General features: G+C 41.9%; 1 protein-coding gene across 1 annotated transcript in view; it reads right to left on the bottom strand.

Moving 5' to 3' along the window:
• CHRM3 (cholinergic receptor muscarinic 3) overlaps positions 1–15,233 on the bottom strand; it is a 367,085-nt gene that overhangs the window by 277,928 nt on the left and 73,924 nt on the right. Inside the window, exon 2 of the mRNA XM_077751886.1 lies at positions 5,918–5,980. The gene's annotated coding sequence lies outside the window, so the exon portion shown is untranslated. The remainder of the gene's footprint in view (positions 1–5,917; positions 5,981–15,233) is intronic.

The following is a 15,233-nucleotide window of genomic DNA, read 5'->3' as shown; positions in this document are numbered from 1 at the left end:
TGGGCAAAGTGCCCTGGGGTGTAAGATAGGCACTGATGCCCTCAGCGCCCTGTGTGGCCAGTGGGGGCGGGGCAGGGGTGCCAGGTGTGGCTGGGCCCTGTCTGGTCTGAGCTCTCACTGGAGGCTGGCAACACCTGGCCCCACAACGCTCTGAGCACAGTCAAGGTGGGCTCTGCCAACTGGACGCCAAGTTCAGTGCCCAGCCCCAGAGTGAGCTGCTGCCCACGTGGACAAGGGGCTGTGACCTGATGGAGGGACAGCTGGTGGCACCGGGCGCCAAGGGCCACACTACAGAATTGTGCTGGGAGGGGGAACCTTGGGGTGAGGACAGCTGTCTGTGGCTGGTTCATGTCTCCGTGTTCACCTAAAGCAGATACTTGTGCCCATATTGCCCTGCAAGCCAGGTGTCTTGACCTTACACATCACCATCTTGCTCCTCAGAGTTCAGTCAGTGTCAATATCAGCCTCACCTGGGAGCATGTTAGAAATGCCAAAGCCCTGGTGTACCCCAGCCCTTCGGAATCAGAATCTGTATTTCAATAGGTGTATACAGGCTAGTGTTGTAGTGTATCTGAGTCTGCTCTGGACTTCCTCTGGCCATGACCCTCTGCAAGGGAAATGCCCACAAGGAGTTGGGGGGTCTTCTAGACCAGGCTTCATCTCTGCAGATCCCCAGAATCCCTCAGCAAAGGCTCAGGTCTACTCACTTCTAGGGCTTAAGTGGCTTCTTCACCAGATGCATTCTTAGGTGCCCCTGGGACCCAGGGGTGGGAAGGGGGTGGGTCCAGGACCTCCAAGTGCACTTTTTCTCCTGGTTCCACAGAGAGCCTGAAGCCCACTTGTACCCATTTGTGACTGACATGCCCTTTTAGTGGGGTCCAAGCCATGTGTAGGGTGATGGCTATAGAAGAATATATGCTCTCTACAAACTTGATATACTTAATAATAAAAAGCTAGGTTGGATTCCAAAATTGTTTGCTTTACCTTAAGAAACTTCAACATAACATTCATCAGTGAAAGAAGGTTATAGCTGTTCAGTACTTCAAGCATAATTTCAGTTGCAGGAAACTCTTGAATGACTATAAAATAGGTTTTAAATTTTCTGTTATCTACTTGTTCTTCCAAAGCATCGCACAGACAGTGACTGTGAAGACTTTAGACAGACACTGATCAAGAATTATGGGTCTCTATTTCTAACATGATACCTGAAAAGGAAAAGCTATCTGTAAATTTACACTTCTCGTGAAAACACTTAAAAGTATTTTATTTGAAAATTCTATATAAATTCAATAGTTAGTATTGTCCTCAATACTTTTTATTTTCTCTTCTTTCATATACGAAGAATATGTATTGAATTATTTTTCGTAAAATTCCATATAGATGCTCTCAAGTCCTGTCTAATTCATCCATGTGCCATACAAACATTACGTATGCATAGTAAGTAAAGAAAGGTGAGAAACACATATCTAGCTAGCTAGAGCTGACTGAGAAAAGATAAGATGCCCAGAACAGGCAAGGTAGAGAAAGATATTCCTTTATATTATATGCAATATTTCTTTGATTCACAAATGTCTAGTATTTCTGACTTTTATTAGAAATACATCCTTTAATAAAGTAGATTTCCTTCCTTCGTACCATTTGAAAAAAACCAGATATTTTTTCCCCTCAGCAGATCAGCTTTAAATTTTTTAAACATTTTCCTAACATATAATTATCATCTTCCAAAGACCTAAAAGTGTTGTCAATGTGACTGAAATCAGAATGTAAATATTTTATAAACAGCTGTCAAATCTCAATTGGCAGAAAACAAAAAGCCCCCGAATTGCTGTAATCGACCTAAGAGGCTACATCATTTAATTGACAGATAAGACATTTTTCTAGTTTCCATTTTCCCATCAGCATTTTAATACGCTACCACGGTATGCCATTCTAGAGAGTCACTGTAACAATTTACTTGAAGATGGAATAAATTCTGAAATGCTCTCAGGGAGATGCCTAGCGCAGTAACTGAATTCTGCTTCATGGAGCATTCTTCACACTCAGTGTATTTGGAATGGCTGTTACTAACACGGACTAAATATTGGCATCAAGGGAATGTTATCATGCCCATTTAAAAAAAAAAGGCAAAATGCTCTTAGCGGCTCAATAATTTATTATTTCATTCTTTTGGGCCTTCATTCAACAAACACTTCTGATCACTCACATGCCAGGCTGAGATAATAAATCTTTGTAAGATCCAAAGCAATGGCCTCTACCACCCATCATCACAGATCACAAATACTGCTCGTAAAAATACCTGCAGCTGTCCCTCTCCAAGAATTACTGCTCTTTACTTGTGCCCTGCTGTCTGTCCGTCTCCCCAGATTTTTTTTTCACCTCTACTTTCATTGTTTTTCCTTCCTTCCTTCCAATAGACCCTTCAGAGACATCTCTAAGCACTGCTTTCTTTTGGGATATTTGATCTATGGCATTTTCTGCCTCTATATTCATTCATTCAGTATTCTTCATGTCTTGCCTAAATTCCTTATTTTTCACATCTCTCCTAAATCCCTTAAGGTCTATGTGTACGTATTTTTTGCTCTACGTGGGTATTTTAGTATGCTTTACAAAATAAAATTTCTAGTTTTTAAAAGGAATTCAATTTGGGTGCCTGAGCTGGCGCTCCTATCCAGAGAGTTGTTAGGGAAGGCTGTGACAGCTGAGATCTGACTGGGAAGGACCAGGGACACACACGGCAAGCCAGGGGACTGTACTGCCAGGGCCTCGGGGCCTGGGGGCGGAGAGCACAAAGAAACATTCAAGAAACAGCAAAAAGGATGGACACTGGAGCTGGGAAGCAAGTAGAAACCTGACCGTATGAGATGTGTAAGTCATGGTTATGCACTGGGGATTCTGCTCTTAATGCAGAGGAAGGAGTCGAAGGGTTTGGAGCAGGGGTCAAGCAGGAGAGTAACGGGATGCAGCCCGGGCTCCCCAGTCTCCTGGAAGTCAGGAGGCCCTCGGGCAGCTCACGCAGTTGTCCAGGCAAGAGAGGATGATGACTTGGGGCAGGATCGTAACAGAAGACACACAAAGAAATGAAGAGATTCAGGATCTATTTGAAAGAAAGGAAAGGAAAAGGGAAAGAACTGAGAAATCTTAGCTTCAGGGGCCAAAAGGAAAGTTTGACTTCAGTAGATGCAGTGTTTCCCTTCATTAGCAAAAGGAGATCTGACAAGGGAAGCTATTATCTTACCCTAAGAGAATATCAGAATATCTGACACCCTCCATTTACAAATAAAGAACAAAGGTCCCGAGAGGTGAGATGGCATTTTTCAAGCCTCAGAAGAGCTGCCTGTCACCTGCATTGCCCGACTTGTGTTTTCCAGCCCAGAGACTTTTCCATTACCCAAGCACCTCCTTCCTGGGCTCAGCTCAGTACCTTATTCAATATCGTGCATGACTTTCTTTGGAAAGGAGTTTCTTTATAAACTTTATCTTTTACTTGACTTTTCCCCTCTGAACCCAATAAGTCAATAAGTGCGAGTGAAAGAAGAGAGACTGTTGGAAGGAGAATATTTAATATTAGGACCGTATGTTAAAAGCTGAATTTTGGTGGCCATATTGAGATCATTAATTTTAAACATTTAACTTGGGAATAGCCCAAGTTCAGTTAGTTTTATAAATGGCTAATCCAGTGGAAACTCTGTGTTATTGAAGAGCAAGCATTCTAAGGGGTACTGGTGATGTTGCTGACTAGTCAGCAGCTGTGAATGCCACAGTCCAGGCTCCTGGCATATACTGTGAGGACAGGCATCAGGGAAACAGAGGCCAGGGAAGGGCACCTGGCGGGTCCAGTTCAAAGCTTGCCTTGGGCACTTAGGACAAGGTTAACACTCAGCGTGTGAGTTTTCTCATCTGTAGATAAGGATAATAACACTTACCCTGACTGCACACTACTGCCAAGATTAAAGAAAGGCATGTCTAGCACAGCACGCGGGTCTGAACGCCTGTGAATCAGTGCTGTCTGCACTGGGCTTCGAGCATCAGGAGATCTAGAGAATCAGGGATTAATCAGAGTCATCCCACAAGAGAGCTGATGATAGGCTCACTGGAGGGCAAGAATGTCATCAAGGAGTCAAGTTCATTTTACCTTCCTGCTCTAACATCTCTGTCTGTGGCCTTTGCCCTTGGCATCACGAGATGAGGGACTATGCTGTATTTTCTATTTTTTTGGAAATAATTTATTGTCAGGTTAGCTAAGATACGGTGTATACAGTGTGCTCTTGGCTTTGGGAGTAGAGTCGCATGTTTCATCACTTGCATACGACACCCAGTTCTCCTCCCAATGAGAGGGCTACCCAGTTCTTAGAGACGGCAAAGGGTGTGGCCCAGAGCACATCTTTCATGTGAAAACCAAGAAATCCTGGATCTACAATCTCAAATCTTTTCTAACTCAAACCCCAAGCCAGTAATTTCCTCAGCCATATGTCGGCCACCGGCCAGGGATCAGGCAGCCAGAGACCTCCGCTATAGCCCAGAGCCCACTGACACAATTCGTACTAGCCAATCCTCAACCATATGCCCTGCACTGCATAGCTGTTCCCACTGACATTCAGGAAAGACTCTGACTCAGACTTTCTCCTCTTCCGGTCTACTGCCTCCTGATCAAACCTGGTGCTTCCTTAGGTGACCTGGTGGCACCGAGTGGCCCTTCTCTTATCATATGTAAGGAAGAAGTTCTCCTTTCAATGGCATAAACCTCTCCATGTCAACATTCAGTCACGTGCATAAATTAAAATTCACAGCTACAAATGTTAGAACAGCTTTCTAGGTAAGAAGATGAAGTAATAACAATGTTCCCAGAATATTCTGCTCTTGAAGCTCTGATCTTTTAATTCAAGAAGGGAATGAGGGCAGGAGGGGAATAAATTCAGGAAGGGAAGTCCTCTGTGGGGCCCACCATCCAGAGGTCATTAGCGAGAACCAGGTTACGTGGCCTTGGTAAAGGAGTCTGAAAAGGTGAAGGTTTTTAAACAAGGCATTTCACTGCCTCTCAAAACATCAGGATGATGATGGTGATGATGACAATAATGATGATGACAGTGATGATGATGATGATGATGATGATGAATTTTGGAAGGAAGAAGGGAGAAGGGATACTGAGTAAACCAGTAGCACTGTCTGCTGAATAGAGAAGGTATTAACAATAACGCTCAAAGGAGATGGAGCTTTTTCGCAACGTTGCTCTTTCTTTATATTCACTATTAAATTTTGTACAGCGTCTTATATAAGGTGATATAAATCAAGGGATGATATTTAAGCTTCTGTAAATTAGACAGGCTCTAAGATTTTACATACACTGAAAATTCAGACATTTGGCACTAATTTCCAACAGTCCCATGTTGCTACACTTAAGATATAAATGAGTACTTAAAATAAAACAACATTTCATATTTTAACAAACATGTCTTCATTATAATTTTGACTAAAATTAGCAAATAAGCAAAAAAAGTATCTTTACTAAGAGAAAAATCGAGGGGCACCTGGGTGGCTCAGTCGGTTAAGCATCCAACTTCAGCTCAGGTCATGATTTCACGGTCCATGGGTTCGAGCCCCGAGTTGGGCTCTGTGCTGACAGCTAGCTCGGAGCCTGGAGCCTATTTCAAATTCCGTGTCTCCCTCTCCCTCTGACCCTCCCCTGCTCATGCTGTCTCTCTCCGACTCTCAAAAATAAATAAAAAACATTTTTAAAAAAAGACAAAAATTGAGCATAACTGTTTTTTTCTATACTGAGAATCACAGAGAGTAATTATAAATCAGATTTGAAAACATCAGCTTAGAATTCTTATTCCTCATTAATCTGTTTCACTAATCAAGCCATAAATCCTTTTTTTTTTTTTTAAAGCAAAGAACTCAACTCAGAAAAAGATCTTACCTTATAGTACCTCAGTGGGAGTTCTGAATGTCATTTATTTGGTCTCTGATCAGAACACAGTTGCTAGAAGAGAATTAAGAAAATAAGTTTAACATAGAGCCCTGGGATGGGAAAAGTCAATATGTTACATAAAAGGATTTGAGGCAATGTAAGAAAATCACAGAATTTTCTAGTGAACATGATCTCCTAGATCTTGGTGCCAAACCACCTCATGTAACCAATGGGGATACAGGTAGTCAGAGACTTAAGGTACCTGTCATTGGCAGAAGAAACACATCTATTGACTTTCTACAAAAGGTTCTTTGTATAGTTCCACTCCTCATACTCATCAAAGCCCCTGTCGCAGTGAAGGGACACAGAGGGAGAAGAACAGAAAACAAAAGATGCTGCACATCCCTTCGTTTTACAAGTGAGTGATGGTACCCTCCTTTGTTAGCAAGTGGGTTAGTACCATCTACTTCCCTTACAAGCTCTGATCTCCTACCTTCTCCAGATGTGATGGACACATATACACACAGTCAGCTCCTGCTAAGCTTCCTTCTCACTCCAGGATAGAGTCAAATCTTAACATACCCTAACCCTGTTTTGGACACTGACATTCACATTTTTTTTAAGTTTATTTATTTATCTTGAGACAGAGAGAGAGTACAAGTGGGGGAGGGGCAGAGAGAAAGGGGGAGAAAGAATCCCAAGCAGGTTCTGAACTGTCAGTGCAGAACCCAATGTGGGGCTTGAACTTACAGACCGTGAGATCATGACCTGAGCCAAAATCGAGAGTCAGACGCTCAACTAATCGAGTCACGCAGGCACCTCTAACATTCACAGTTTTAAAGTGCGTAGAGCCTGACATTTAGGCTAGAACCTTAGCAAATCTTTTAGAAGGTTGACTAGAGAATGAAAAAGAGGCACTGAGTTCAATGAGCAGAGAATGAAGAAAGTGTGTTCATGTGAAGGGCATCTTGGACGACACAGGGTCAGGAGGGAACCTCAAATGCTGTGGGAGAACTGGGGATGGGGACTGACAAGATGTGGCTGGATATTTAAAAGGAGAACCTTGCAGTTTCCTGAGAGGTGAGGCTGAAGTTGACCACAGGAGGGGAAGTGGCCGTGAGGTGAGAGGCTGAGGCTTCCCAGGGTGCACGGGACGAGAGGAGCTCAGGGCAGCCTCTCAAAGTGTGATGTGCAAGATAAGCCTAGACATGGAAAGAAACATTTCTTTCCTAATAAAACACAGATTCATGTTTTGTGTGTATCTCTTGTTGAAAGTATCGATCTGCAAAAGATTGGGGAAAAGGAAAAGAAAGAAAAGTCACTGGTGCTGCCTCAGTCTGAGAAGCATTATCCTCGGGAACATTCCCTGTCTCGTGTTCCCCTGAGGGTCTTTCACTCAGGAGCTATAGCTTGCACTGTCAGAGCTCTCACCCAAGGGACCTCTCCTACTCTGGAAATGCAGGTGCGGGATCCAAGTGAGGCCTCTCAAGCTTCCCCTCCCCTGAGAGGAGGGTGTCCTTGGAAAGGAAAGGGCTGAAGCTGATCATTTCCTGAGACCCGTTCACTTCATACATGGGGAAACTGAGGCTGTGGCTGTGAGTGAACAGAGGTCACTTGAACACAGGCTGTCTGGCCTTTTCCACTTATGGTCTTGCTTCTTGTAGATCCCAGCATCTCCTCAGGAAATAATGTATGCATTATAGTACTTCAAGGGAATGTGCAACAGTATTAAGATTCCCATTCTAAGTCGAGGAAGTGCCGGGAAAGTCATCAAATAACATGTCAGTGGTAGGATACGGACATTCTGTCTCTGGTCTCTAACAAATGGACATTTTCAGCCAGTTGGGGAATGCCAGGGAGTCTAGACTTCATCTTTCACCACTGGTTCCTTATAGAACCGAATGAACCCAAGGGCAAGTGGGTCTCACTGAGGCACATGTCAGTCCTGTCACTGTAATCTGCTAAGTGCCCCACACATAGTAATTGCTTAATACGCATTTGTTATATGGATTTTATCATTAAAATGAACGGTTATCCAGAACACAGTTGCCTAATTTACAAGTAGAAGTCCTAACATGCCTATGTGTTAGGATTTAGGTCACTTGAATATGTAAATATGTATCTGTCAATAAAATAAAATTAAGTCAGACATTTCATGAAAAAAAAAAAAAACCGAAACATTGTTCAGTCATTCAAGTGTCTGCTAATACAAATATCCCATTCACTCCTTGAATCAGAGAACAAGAGCTGAGACTGAATACCTTGAGGTATCTCTAAGTTTCCCTAGTGTTAGACTCAGCAAAGCATTCACTGTGAGAACCAGTGAGAGAGCTGGGTTCTATCCTAACTTCAAATTACTTTGACTGCAAATTAACTGCACGTGACATCCAATGAAGGGTGAGCATCAACTCTCTGAGTACAGACGACAGGCTCCACCAAATCCCAGTAAACATGGCTCAAAGGGTCATATGATGAAAATAGGATTGGCGATGCCAGAGACTGTTGTCACAATCATGCAGTTAGCCAAGAGGAACACAAAGCCAGAGACAGACTGATAATTAAGGAAGCACAGATGAAAAGATTCTTTCAACAAGAAAAGAAACAAAAATTTCTTTTTTCTTAGGTAAACAAAATATTACTTTTAGGATATTCAGAGAAAGGTAGGCTCTTTTGTTAATGTCCTTAAAGTAATTGTTTCTTTCCGTAATATCATTGTGAATTTACAGAGGTAAAGAGGTAGAAATGAGGCAGCAGGCCTGGACGTTTAGTATGACCATCTGAACAGTCCCATTTCCTTCAATCTTTTCCAAAAACGCGCATTATTTGCCTACTTGCTATTACTGTGTGCATGCCTATTGCTCTGATCTCCTGTGCATGCATATTGCTCTGATCTCCTGGAAGACACAGAACACTTGAGCAGATGTTTTGCCATCTAAGTGAATGATCACGGAATCCACAGCCATCTGATGGTTGAAATTTTTTTAGTTTATTTATTTGAGAGAGAGAGCATGAGAGCAAGCAGGGGAGGGGCAGATAGAGGGAGACAGAGAGGATCCCAAGCAGATTCCACACTGTCAGCACAGAGTCCTGTGGGGGGCTCGGACTCATGAACTGTGAGATCATGACCTGAACCAAAATCAAGAGTCAGATGCTTAACTGACTGAGCCACCCAGGTGCCTGACAGCCATTTGATTTAGACAGCATTACACCTGCTCACAGCTTTGAAATAAGTAAGCTTAAGTAACTAATTTAACTTCTGGTATTCAGCTGAAATTAGATCCCAGCCTCTTCGGAAAGATCTAGAATATTCTCCTCCTTTTTAATTTCATGATATATCTTTAGTTTTTAACTTGCCTTATCAAAGACCAAAATAACACGTGTTTTGACAAAGTTGTGTCTGACAGCCTGTTTTATGGGAATAGGATAAATATGATTCTAAAAATGTATATATTATGCTAAGTCTGGTTTGCATTAAGTTCTCATCTAAACACAGGATTCACTACGTATCTGTGCTCATTCAGATATTGTGTTGGACCCTCACTAGTTCCCTTCAAAGTTCATCTTTTTATTTTTAAGCCATCCCGTCCAGAAAAAGAAAAGACAGATAATTAAAATGTGCAATTGTTCTTATGAATGAAGTTATTCATTCTTTTGTTACTCTTCCCAATTTGCAGATGAGGCTCAGGGATCAAGTCACTGTCTCAGAGTTGTCTCACAAGTGGTGGGTACGGTTGCTGTCCAAGCTTGACTCCTTTCATTTCTAATCGCACATGGGTGTAGCAGTAACAACAACAGCAATGACAAGTACTTACGGATGCTCACCATGTTGCAGGTGGCATTCTAAGCCCTTGGTGTACACCCGGTCATTTAATCACCACAGTCCTTAATTATTATTGTCTACATTTCATAAAGAAACAGCTGCCTGTTTGCTCTATGTAGGGGAACCACAGCTCCACAGGGATCATTGAGACCAAATTGGCTGCTGCTTCATCTTTTTCCATTTACCATTCCCCTTCTCTGTCCATTCCTTCTTTTTTTTTTAAATAGGCTTAAAAGGCATTAGAGTTTATTCTTTTCATAATTTGTAAGATTTTGACTATAAATCAGCCTCCAAATTTTTCTTTCTTTCTTTCTTTTTTTTTTTTTTACAAATAGTTTATTGTCAAGTTGGTTTCCATATAACACCCAGTGCTCATCCCCACAAGTGCCCCTCTCCGTGCCCTTCTCCCCTCCCCCCCACACCCATCAGTCCTCAGTTTGTTTCTCAGTATTCAAGAGTCTCTCATGGTTTGCCTCTCTCCCTTTCCCCCACCATTTCCGCCCTTCTTCTCCCCCATGGTCCTCAGTTAAGTTCCTCCTAATCCTCCTATATGTGAGAGACAATGACATCTGGCCATGTGTAGCAACATGGATGGACCCGGAGGGTGTTATGCTTAGTGAAAAAGTCAGGCAGAGAAGGACATTCCTTCTTATTTTACTTCATCCAAGACATACAATTAACACCACTCTTGGTCTGAATGGGTAGAGGTGCAATAGGTCCAGCAATATCGACAACATTTTTGAGATGTTGCTTTGCCTGTTTTGACAGCCAATGCACCTTGATCAAAGAAGCACCGTGAGAGTTTTTAGTGGGTCTTGAGCGCTCTAAGATAGATAAACTCTACTTTCGTATTCCTGAGAGCAGAGCACTCTGCAAGGGGAGAGACCGTAAGTGGGAACGCCATTTGGGAGCTGAAGAAGAGCTCCCACTTTGGGGGTTTGCTGTCCAGGAGTGGCGCCACACTGCAGTGTCTAAGGAGCCAATGCAAAACCAAGATGGTGGGCAATGGGCCAGGTTGATGGGAAACACAGTTTTAGAAGTCTTCGAGGCAGGTTGCATGTTTGTCATCAGGATGGGAACAGAGTCGGTGTCACTTGAGCTGACAAGACCTCAGCCGGCGGCTGGGAACACGAGCAAGGTTTAGTATTCTGGAGTGAGTGCCTGGTCATGGTGAAGTGGATCCTTGGGCCCCTAGGCTTCAGAGGTGTGTTGAGGTGGGGGTGGAGGGCATCTCTTTTAGATAGGAACGAGAAGCGCAAACCAGGATTTGAGGATGATGAACTGTAAACACTGTCCCTACCAAGGCCCACCCTGGGCCTCTAGGAGGTCGCAGGATCCTCAGAAGCTGCCAACTGGAGGGATGAATCTGCTTCTTTACTACCCAGGAACTGGGCACAGCTGATTCTTGCTGGCTGGCAGTTTTCAATTCTCACAGCTCCCGGAGCCGGAGGTCAGTAGGAGTGGCTCCTGAGATTCTTATAAAGTCTCATTACACCAAAACTTCTGGAAATTTGAGGCAGTATCAACAGACAATTGAATGAAGAGAATTTCGATTTTGGTAGAAAGCGGTAATGGGTGAAGAAAACTCTCCCCCATTCGTGGGAAAGGACCGCTCGCCAGTCCAATTGCCACAGAGCTCACCTCATACCGCTGAGATAAAAGTTGGAGGCTAGATTTAACTAGGTGTACAAAACTGTGTGAAGGGTATTATCCAAACCTTATAATTTCACGTTTCTCCGTCTGTGCACAGAAAAGTAACAAAAAGGAGTTTCACCAATAATATTAATGCCTGTTGTCTGGCTTTTTCTGTAATTGGATGTGATTCTAGTGTACTTCTTTGTTTTTACAAATTAGGAGAAAATGTCTTTCTTATGAACTAACATTTCTACAGGTCCATGAAATGACTAGAATGGAACAGGCTAACCATTTCTTTCAGCAGAAGCTATTTTAAAAGCAGAAGAAACACTTCTAAAGACACATCGTTTCAAATATCACTTTCAAGAAAGATATATGTATGCATTTCACATATTATGTTCAATATAAAGACATTTTAACAATGTAATGAAATAATTCACAACCTTCTAAAATCAGACCCTGTAGATTATGCCTGCTGTCTGGGGCAGGCTGTTAAATGTCAGTTCAATTTGTTTCTTTGACTAAAAGACACAAGGAAAACTTAGAAGGAAGAAAGTTAGCATAATATAAAATATCCACAAATTTCATATTCTGTGGTACCCTATGTTTGGTTTTCTCCCTGTTATCGACGAATTTTGTCCCTCTGAAATTTATATGTTGCAGCCCTAAGCCACCAGTTCACTTGTGTCTGGAGATGGAGTCTCTAAAGAGGTAATTAAGGTTAAATAATAAGGGGGAGTGCTAATCCCATAGGATGGATGTTGAGATAAGAAGAGAGGGAGACACCTCAGCTTGATTGCTCTTCTCTTGGTCACATGGGTGGCTCTCACTCTCTGTCTTTCTGCTTACATACAGAGAACACAACACGTGAGGACACAGCAAGAAAACACTGTCAACAAGCCAAGAAAAGAGGCCTCACCGAAAACCAGTTCTACCCACCTCTTGACCACAGACCCTCAGCCTCCAGAACAATGACAGCACAGCTTCTGGTTCAAAAGCCCTGTCTGAGATAGATCGTTACAGCAGCCTGAGCAGACTGATACACTTCCAATGTGACATTCAGGTCTCCAGTGCGCAAAAACCTACTGGAGATGATGTCTAGCTTTCACCTGCAGTTTTGGCTTTGATTTGTCCTTACAATCATAGAATTCTAGAACACTGAGGCTAACAAGAATTAAAAGACAATTTAGCCCCAAACTTCCCATTTCTGAATTCTGTCCTTTGGCCAGAAGGACAAAGTGCTGGATTTAAAATGAAATTTGAACGTTATGTGGAGTATATATGATGACAAAACGGAAATATCTTCCTCTGCTAGCATCTTTCAGGAGGAGGATAAAAAAGAAAGCTTAATACCTCAGCTCCTTTCGTAACATAATTAATTTGAAGTCAATGCACAGCGATGAATATTATGTGTGGCCCATATCTGAATTAAAGAGTGAAAGAATCATTTATCACATGTGATTCATCATGATTATTTCTCATTTTTTAAAAAAAATATTTATTTATTTTTGGGAGAGTGCAAGTTGGGGAGGGGCAGAGAAAAGGGGACAGAGGATTGAAAGTGGGCTCTGCACTGACAAGCTGACAGCAGTGAGATGGATGTGGGGTCTGAACTCGTGAAACGTGAGATCATGACCTGAACCAAAGTCAGATGCTCAACTGACTGAGCCACCAGGTGCCTCTCAGCATATTTCTAAAGCTGGTCAGGTAGGTTGGTCGAAAAGTTGTTAATCTGTATTGCTGTTAGAAATGAGGTGGGAAGGAAAAGGAGCCATGGGTTTATATGTTTCCACTTTTCCTCTTATACAGAAAAACTATTATTTTCTGCCTTTATTCCCCCTTAAATTTGAGACAGAAGGAGATTGCACAAGGAGGAAAAAGAGGCAGAGGAAGCAGGAAAGAGAGTCCCAAGCAAGTTCCAAGTTCAGTACGGAGCCCGAGGTGGAGCTCGATCCCATGACCCTGGAATCATGACCTGAGCTGAAATCAAGAGTCAGATACTCAACCGACTGAGACACACAGGTGCCCCAGTTTTCCACCTTTGTATCCCCATTGGATATAGAAGTATTTACAAGTTGATATGTGTATTTATGGATAAGCCTAGAACACTAAGCCATCTATAATTTCAAGGAGTCTATGGAAACGGAGTGGAGAGAATAAGGTGGAGGCAAGAAGCTGTTTTGTTAACCCAGGTTCCACCATTAACTTTTTCTTCTGGAGCCTTCATTTTAGTCAGCCTGAATTCCAAGCAACCTAACCGCTTCGAAACAGAATTGAATGGCCACTCGTGCACAATAATGCATAACAAAATGTCTATTTTTTACTTATGAAGTCATAAAGCTCATTTAATAAACCAAAACAAATCAGTTACATAAAGAGAAAAAAAAATGTATGTCTGTCTTTCCCTCATTTTAACTCCCAAATTCAATCCCTGTGAATTTAATAGTTTGATGTTGATGGTTCCTGTGTGTTGTCTTATCAGTCAGCACACCCGTTTCTTCACTATTACCCTAACATTCGTATTACTAAGCATATGCTCTTCTCAGTCAACGGCATAGCACATATTCCTCATCAAAGGGTCTAACTCATGCTTTGTAAGAGCTGGGGAACCCACCTTGGCACGAATTTATTCCATCCTTTTACTGCTTATGGGATTAGGATTGTTTCCTTCGTTAGCAATAACCATCCTCGTGTATACATATGTATGTTCATTTTTGTAGTTATATATTCTTAAAGCTATAATTTATGGATCATAGAATCTTCACATTTTATATTTAAGTCAATCATGCCAGTTACTTATCAAAAACGCTGTAGCAATTTTGTTTCCCGCTTTCTATCACTGTGTATTTTCTCTATCTTCTAATCAGTCCGTATATCTCTCTTATTTTTGGCCAGAAAATCAGTGTTCTCAGTGTTCCCTCTTTATTATCTGTTGGACCTCAGAGATAGTTTTTTTTTCTAAGGGCATCTTTGGCCAATGTTCCAATGTGGTGGCATAAGAGGGAGATAATCCTTGGAAAATATGTCTTAGGAAAAACAACAGGAACCACTGTTCAGAGAGAGAATTTTTGCGCTGAGTGAAAATGAGTAAGTGCTCCATTCAGTACGTTGTTCTGCATGGAAAAATACATTCTGATTTAAAAGCCACTGCTATTATTTTCTCCATAAAACTATAATTTTAAAAATGCCTAACCCACCAAATGGTTTCCTGTGTTCTTTAAAAGTTCAAAAAAAAATCTATAACAAAGGAAAAGGCCTGGTCTTGAAGTTCCTTAATTTTATAAACAATAATATATCTTTAAAATGCTACCCTTCAGCCAGAAATGACTCAGTTCACATGCTTGGAAATGTTAATCACCCTTTTCTTCAGGTAACCTTTCAGGAGTTCTTACTCAGGTGGCTTATAATTATAGCCCTTAAATCTCAGTCTTTCTCTCTGTCTCTGAAGTTAAGTCATAATACAACTGTAAAAGCCAGAATGGATTATTTCTTATTTTTGGTCAGACCAGTGTTACAAAGATTGATCAAATCATTGTGTTTACAGGGATGAATTTTAAGGAGGAAAATACACCTGGAGCCTATAAAAGATATTCTTTTGGGGACTTCCGCCAGGCATCTGAGAAACACCTTAAAAGGCCACTAGTGAATGTGGAGCCCAAGATCTCTTCTCAGTAATGGGGTGATCCAAGCTCATTGACTATACTTTGGAACAGATTTGTGATGAAGAATTTGGAATTTGGAATGAGGCCAGCTTAGTTTACCACACCTCAGGAAGATATACTCATTAAAATATAATAATGAAAATAGACTTTGCTCTATGCCTATTAGTTGCTTGTTTGGAGAATAGTTGTTTTATTTCCCCCCCCCCCC

The sequence above is a fragment of the Crocuta crocuta genome, unplaced genomic scaffold, assembly GCF_008692635.1.
Source record: "Crocuta crocuta isolate KB4526 unplaced genomic scaffold, BGI_CrCroc_1.0 scaffold694, whole genome shotgun sequence".
Taxonomy (NCBI): domain Eukaryota; kingdom Metazoa; phylum Chordata; class Mammalia; order Carnivora; family Hyaenidae; genus Crocuta; species Crocuta crocuta.
This window is presented reverse-complemented; position numbering and strand designations above follow the sequence as displayed.